Below are 8029 nucleotides of genomic sequence, written 5' to 3' on the forward strand. Positions count from 1 at the left end.
CATTACAGCCTCCTGTATGCTGGCCAATATTAGCCATCTGTGGTTGCACTTCAGGAAGCCACCACAACACAATGTTCATGATTTATTGGGTGGGTGCTCATGCATGGGAGCACCTGAAACCTTTTGCACAGCAGCTGCTTAGGAGTCATGCCATCACTGCTTATGTGCAGGTGGCTGGATCAGCCTGGCAGTTGTCCCCTACGCTCATCCAGCCCAGGCAGGGCCAAACTAAGACATAGTGCATAGTGTCACCATAGGTTATTTGACACCTGTGGTAGAAAATCGCACAAGTGTCTCTCCCCTAAAGGAATAGGATTGTAGGAAACTGCCCTATACTGGAATCGACAGTGTGATACAGCAGCAAAAAAAAAGCTAGTGCTACTCAAGGCTACATCAACAGAAGTCTAGTGTCTAGGTCAAAGGAAGTAATAGCACCACTCTATTCTGCCTTGGTCAGACCGCACCTGGAATACTGTTGTCACAATTTAAGAAATATACTGGCAAGCTGGAACATGTGCAGAGGAAGGCAGCCAAGGTGACCAAGGGTCTGGAAACCAAGCCTTATGAGGTACAGTTGAGGGAGGAAACTGAGAGGAGATATGATAGCCATCTTCAAATATCTCAAGGGCTGCCACATGGAAGATGGAGCATGCTTGTTTTCTCCTGCTCTGGAAGATAGGACCGAAACCAATGGATTCAAGTTACAAGAAAGGAGATTCCATTTTTTTACAGTGAAACAGACTCTCACAAGAGGTGGTGAACTCTCCTTCCTTGGAGTTTTTTAAGCAGAGGTAGGATGACCATCTGCCATGGATGCTATAGTTGAGATTTCTGCATTGCAGGAGGTTGGAGCAGATGATCCTCGGGATCCCTTCCAGCTCTACAATGCTACAATTCTATGATTCCTTGGGGGGAAAGGTGGCATTGAAATGCAATAATCAATCAATCACCAATCAATCAATCAATCAATCAATCAATCAATCAATCAATCAATAAAATAGGGCTGGATTCCCCATTAGAGGGAACATAAGACATCTCCCAAAGCCCTGCCGCAAACTGGCAAATGGTGGCACATATGTTGCTTTTGCTGACCTTGAAAGCAGTAAGATTCCGGAAGGTGTTCAGGGGCTCTGAGTGCTTGTAAGACCCCTTCACCCTTCTCCTGGCACTTGGAAACAGGGGGTTACACTGTGTTCGTTTTGTTCAAAAGACATGTGTGATCGGGTTTTCAAGTGGTTTGGAAACCATCTGGTGGAGAGAGAGAAAATACCAAGTTGTTTCATCTTTCCCCCCTTCTCTTGACTCTCTTTGTCCAAACTCTCTTTGTTTTGAGAAGTTTGCATCCCATTTTTCATTCCCTTTTTGTCGAAATAAGAGACTTTCAAGTGCAATGTGTGCTTCTTATAAATAAAGTACACATGGCCAAAACCGAGTATCCTTTTTTTTATTATTCAAAAAGAAGCAACTTAACGTTAAATTTTCCTCTTAACAGATGGTGCTGTAATTATAATTTTCGCTGCCTGAACTTAACTGAAGGTGTGGATGGCCTGTATAAAACCTGAGGACAAACTTTGTCCTGCTTTTCCGATCATTCAAACATCATTCCTTCTACCTTTATTTGCACATAGTCATGTTGAAATTCTCATTTTGCAGCAGCTTATGCAAAAACCAAACACCTGGATTCAACGTTTCCTAAAGGAGTCGTCTAAAGGGGGGAAAAGAGGGTGATTTCTGCCAAAACGTCATGAAGATTTATGGCTTTACATTTGTGGATTAAATTGAGGACAGGTGGGAGAACATTCAAGCATGCGAAAGAATGATAGCAAATTTATATGTAAGAAAGGGATAGTTATTATGACTAGTCCTGGTTAGATAAAACGGATACATTTTCTCGCTGCAAAAAAAAAAAAAAAAGGAAGGCAAAAAAGGAAAAACAAGACTTCACCAGACAGATAATTACCAACAAGATAGTGTTTCAGCAAAGCAAAACTCAAAAGCACTCTGGAACTGAAAGCGCATTCTGTGTTCCATATATAACCACAAACTCTAAAAGCCGCTTGGATGGCTTTTTGGCTCAACTGAACAAATGTTTAAAGGTAAGTGGGCTGCTGAATCCCCAAGAATATGGTTCCAGCATGCAGGCAAGTACTCCAATTTGCCTTGCATCCCAAACCTACATGCAATGATCTGAAAGTAAACCAGTCCCCATGATTGTGCTAGAAGTTACTCCCTTGTAGGTATACAATTTCAGCCTTAGGTTTAGAATGAGGTGGTGGGATCCTAACTGGACTACACCACTTCAGACAGGGGTGGGGGTCGGGTTCCAAAGCAGACAGCAAAAAAAATTGAAATGTTCCTAGCATTTTTAACACCAGCAATCTGAACTGAGACTTACTGCCCCATTCACTCTTCACTCTAAGGGAAGTTCAGATGACCACCTGCAAGAATGAGAACCCATGGAAGGGTTGCTGATCTCTGACACTTGGCCAGCCCCCACCATGTGTATGTTTGGCTGTCATATGAAAGGGGCTGTCTTGTGCATACATCAAGTAATTTTAATCTCTTTTCATATTTTAACTTTTGTATCTCTTTGAATTATGGTGCTGGAGGAGACTCTTGAGAGCCCCATGGACTGCAAGAAGAACAAACCTATCCATTCTTAAGGAAATCAGCTCTGAGTGCTCACTGGAAGGACAGATCCTGAAGCTGAGACTCCAATACTTTGGGCCACCTCATGAGAAGAGAAGACTCCCTGGAAAAGACCCTGATGTTGGGCAAGATGGAGGGCACAAGAAGAAGGGGACGACAGAGGACGAGATGGTTGGACAGTGTTCTCGAAGCTACAAACATGAGTCTGACCAAACTGCGGGAGGCAGTGGAAGACAGGAGTGCCTGGCGTGCTCTGGTCCATGGGGTAACGAAGAGTCGGACATGACTAAATGACTAAACAACAACAATCTCTTAAAGGAGGCTTGTACCCCCCCCCCCCCGATTTTACTGTTTTATTGTTTGTAAACTCAGTGCTATTTTTCTGGGGAAAGATGTGGCACAACTCACCATGAACGCCTCCTTTGTTCTCTTATTGTGGCAATGGCGCCCACCTGAGAGGTGCCAGAACTGAGTTCCGGTGAGCTCTGGCTGAAAAAAAAGCCCTGTGTAAGCTGCTTTGAGAATTTTTTTTAACTTTGAGATTATTTTATGAAATAAATAACACACACACATGCAGAACCCCTTCGCACACTGCCTGGACATATAGAGGGTGGGGGTTCTTTGAACACATCAGGGAGTTTTTTCTGACGTCCCCTTCTGCTGCATGTGTAGACCAGACTTTGATGACATAGAATTACATCATTTTCCTTCCCTGGTAGGTCTCTACATGGAGGCACAATTGTTTCTATATATTATTTCCATTCTTCTTTTCAAGGAGAAGAACAAAGAGAAGTGTGTGGCCAGTTGATGATTCCCTGCTATCCTTATTTATTTAGATAGCCTGCATCTTCAATACAATCATGTTCCAGTTTGGCTAACAGAAATGTAATAAAAACAAAGATAAAAGGTAAAGGTACCCCTACCCGTAGGGGCCAGTCGTGTCCGACTCTAGGGTTGCACGCTCATCTCACTCAAGAGGCCAGGAGCCGTCGCCGTCCGAAGACACTTCCGGGTCACGTGGCCAGTGTGACAAAGCAGCAGCTGGCGAGCCAGCACCAGCGCCGCACACGGAAACGCCGTTTACCTTCCCGCTATAAAGCGGTACCTATTTATCTACTTGCACTTAGGGGTGCTTTTGAACTGCTAGGTGGGCAGGAGCTGGGACCGAACGAGGGGAGCTCACCCCGCCGCAGGGATTCGAACCGCCGACCTTACGATCAGCAGGTCCTAGGCACTGAGGTTTTACCCACAGCGCCACCCGCGTCCCTTTTTAAAAAAAACAAAGATACAATATAATAAATATAATAATCAAAGCATTTAAAATAATAATTAAAGCATTTAAAATAATAATTAAAGCATTTAAAATAATAATTAAAGCAATTAAAATAATAATTAAAACAATTAAAATAATTGTTCTGTGAACTGCCCTGAGACCTCTGGGTATATGCCGATATATAAATTCAATGAAATAATAATAATAATAATAATAATAATAATAATAATAATAATAATAATAGAAAATATATCCAGCAACAATAGTTTTATTTACAACAAAACAGTAACCACAAAACTCACACACACACAAATAATCCCTGGAAAAATAAGAATGTTGTTGCCTAGCACCTAAATGACAATGATGTGGTTGCAGCCAAACCTTCAGTGGAAAACCTTGTTCTCCTGTCACCCCGAGCAGCACTTCAGATGGCGGAAACACTCAGATGAAGATCTCGGTGAATGGACAATTGATACGGGAGAAACAGTCCAACAAATATCTAGATCATGAGCTGTGTGGGGCTTTAAAGATCAAGCAGCTTAAGAAACTACAGTGGGAAACAATAACAACAACAACAGTTTTTCAAAAGCTGAAATAACAAGAGGGCCCCAGCAACAGCGACTTACAGTGGCATTGGCATGTTACCTGATCCTGCGGCAGAGAGGCTGAAAAAACAAAATTACGATTGAAGACAAGGATCACTGCTCTAACTTGGGTCTTATTTCATTTGTAACATTTATTCAGCGGAACACACGGCTTCTGCAAGCAAATGTGGGCATAGTTTCTTCTGGGGAGGAGGTCTGAAGGTACCATTCATTCAGGCTGGCCTTTGACGCAACCTGAGAGCAATCAGGGATTTCAAGTTATCATGACCAGATTATGCAAGGTGGCTCCTGAGATCAAGGACCAGGCACAATCAAGATGGCAGATTCAAACTTTCAAAACTGCCCTGATTTTTTCATTTCTTAGAATTTCGGAGCAAAGGGTATGAGTGTGTGTGTGTGTGTGTGTGTGTGTGTGTGTGTGTGAAGTGAAGTGTCCAGATGAACCTCTTTTGGAAGGCAGTTCCATAATTTGGGTGTCAAACAGTCTTCTATGCTGCCTTAGTATTATATTTTTAGCATATATTAATCCGACGGCCCTGAATAAGAGTTGAATTGGACCAAAGCAAACATTTCCAATGAAGCTTAAACATCTCATTTCTCTTTGTCATTGAGACCCTGAGGGAACCACAACTGGTCCTTCCCTCTCATAAATTCTGATGCTGTGGGACGATGACCTGTCTCTCATATGTAACAATTAATTTTCCATTTAAAAAAATGCCCCCCAAGCACCATTTCCATACACATCCATCAAGAAATGATGGTTACATTTAAGGGGGGGGGGAATCTTATGCCTCCGTTACAAGGAAGGCAGTATTCTGCAGAATATCAGCCTAGTGTGAGACTTTTGCATGGAGATGATATTGTCCACATTGTTCTTTTAAGAGCTCAGGCCAGATTTCACTCAAAAGAAACTTGGCGGGTGGGAACAAAATCCCTGTTTAAAGTTTAAGTTGTTTAAATCTCTGCATCCATGACGTGTGTGTCGAGGCCCTGTTCTTTTAGGATGAAAGTGCAGTTGAACAAGAAAACTATTCCTGTTTCTTAATCACAAAGAATTGTTGCAGAGATATATATTAAATCTGAAGCACACTGAAATTTCTGCTTCTTTTCCCTATGTAGGAAATTACTGTACTTGTAAGCATTCTAGTATTCCACCAAAGTAGACTGTTATGGAAAAACACTAAAATGAAATAACTACATAGCTGGGAACTGTAATAAGAGTTAGAGGAAGTCTGCAGAGAAAATATTAAGTAATTCCCAAAATCTTGGGTAAGTTTATTCAGCAGATGGGCCAGGGGAAAGGGGGGGGGAGCCTTTATAAATTGGGTTTGTAAGGTGTTAATGATTTGATTAGATAAATGTTTGCTTCTAAAGGTTGAATGCCAGGAGGAATTGTAACATGGCTAAAAACAGAAACAAAATCTCACTGTCCAAAAATAACATGCTATTCTTTGCACAAATGAGAGTGCCAAACGTTATATTCTAATATTACATTGGGGTGTTATTATGCTCCATTTCCCAGATCTCAAAGCAGCTTTTTATGATTGATCAGTAGAATGCATATATTTTTAAGAGCTTGAGTGAAATGGAAAGTGTTTGCTTCAAAATATTATGTGTGTGAGCTTAAGCTCCTACTGTTCTTCGCAGAAGAGATCTTCAGGGACCGGATAGCTTCATTCTGCTGCTGGGTGGGAACTCCCCTGCTGTTGAAGCAAAGGAGGATCTCAGGAAAAGGGTGGATCACTCTGAGGAAGTGGGGAATGATCCCTTAGAAGGGACTCATTCCTTGGAGGGGGGACTGTGAGGAGTCGTCATCTCATGCCAAGAATAATCCTATGGGGAGATGTAGGGGATCTTGGTAGTAGGTGATTCTGTGATTAAGGGTCTAGATTTCCAGGGGTATGGTGAGCTTGCAGACTTCAAGGTGACTTGCCTGTCTGGCACAAAGATTGCAGAGATCATGTTTCATCTGGATAGCTTGGCAGACAGTGCTGGTAGATAAAACTGCCAATATCATAATGCTATGTGTGGGCAGCCTCACAAGGAAGGTGGATACCATTGTCCCCAAATCCCCAAACTCCATTTGATGCACTAGAATCACTAGCTAGCAGGACCAGTGGTCAGGGATGATGGGAGTTGTAGTCCATCAACAGCAGAGGACCTAAGTTTGAGAAACACTGTTGGACAGTACAAGAAAAAGTGGGGTGCAAATGTGTTGCCCCTACACAGGAAATCACCAGGGGAGGGAGAATGCAGGCTTCCGATCTTGTCTAATTTTACAGCCAACCTTTTAAATGAGATGAACCACATAAGGTTCAGCCACTGCCACCATCCATTCATATGGACTTCGATAGATAGCGTGAATATTATGAACCCCAAGCTGAATGCCTTGTAGCTGTGTCTTACAGCAGAGCTTGAACACATGTTCAGTAAGATCACAGGGTAGAGGCCTTCCTGGGCTGTAACACTTCTGACCACAAGCAAGGAGGAATTGCCTTTTTCAACATTCCTCTTGTTTTATTATTATACAGAGAGGGCTTTTCTTGGGAGTGTTTGCTGCAAGCTCAAATGCTGCATGCAAGCCTTATGTGCAGGCACTCAAGTATCTGCTAATCACTCTTCCTAGCAGCAGCCCCTAGTTGGCTCACTCTCCCTGCTCAACAATAGACAGACAAATTGTGCGCCTGCCTGCCAAACTACAGACAAACCTTCCCATGTGTCTTCTGTAAACATAATCCTTGCCAGGCAACTGAAGAATCTGGTTCCAGTGCTGTTGTTACACAACTGATATTTTGTGTGTGTGTGTAGGTAGGTAGCGTGGCCGAGCGGTGTAAGGCGCTGGATTAAGGCTCCAGTCTCTTCGGGGGCGTGGGTTCGAATCCCACCGCTGCCAGCAAAATTTGTTGGGACGCGGGTGGCGCTGTGGGTAAAAGCCTCAGCGCCTAGGGCTTGCCGATCGAAAGGTCGGTGGTTCGAATCCCCGCGGCGGGGTGCGCTCCCGTTGCTCTGTCCCAGCGCCTGCCAACCTAGCAGTTCGAAAGCACCCCCGGGTGCAAGTAGATAAATAGGGACCGCTTACTGGCAAGAAGGTAAACGGCGCTTCCGTGTGCTGCGCTGGCTCGCCAGATGCAGCTTTGTCACGCTGGCCATGTGACCCGGAAGTGTCTCCGGACAGCGCTGGCCCCCGGCCTCTTGAGTGAGATGGGCGCACAACCCTAGAGTCTGTCAAGACTGGCCCGTACGGGCAGGGGTACCTTTACCTTTTACCTTTTTAGGTAGGTAGGTAGGTGATGAGATTAATGCCTCCTGTTATAGTTTATTTTAATTGAGTACAACCCTTGAACATCAATTTTTCGTAATATCTGAAATGAGTAATCCTATTCATTATGCCCTATGTCCCAAGGGGAAGAGTGGGGCCACACTCACTCACTCATCCGCACCTTTGCGTTCTGGGTTCCAAATTGCGTGGGGAGCCTGCACACGTAGAACAAGCTCCCCACAT

At 43.7% G+C, this 8029-nt stretch overlaps 1 non-coding gene across 1 annotated transcript; it reads left to right on the top strand.

Annotated features, from left to right (window-relative positions):
* The first annotated feature begins 7338 nt into the window (after positions 1-7338).
* Positions 7339-7420, top strand: TRNAL-AAG (transfer RNA leucine (anticodon AAG)). Its single transcript has one exon. It is a non-coding gene; the product is annotated as a tRNA-Leu (tRNA).
* Positions 7421-8029: the final 609 nt, after the last annotated feature.

This window comes from Podarcis muralis, chromosome 2, assembly GCF_964188315.1.
Source record: "Podarcis muralis chromosome 2, rPodMur119.hap1.1, whole genome shotgun sequence".
Taxonomy (NCBI): Eukaryota; Metazoa; Chordata; class Lepidosauria; order Squamata; family Lacertidae; genus Podarcis; species Podarcis muralis.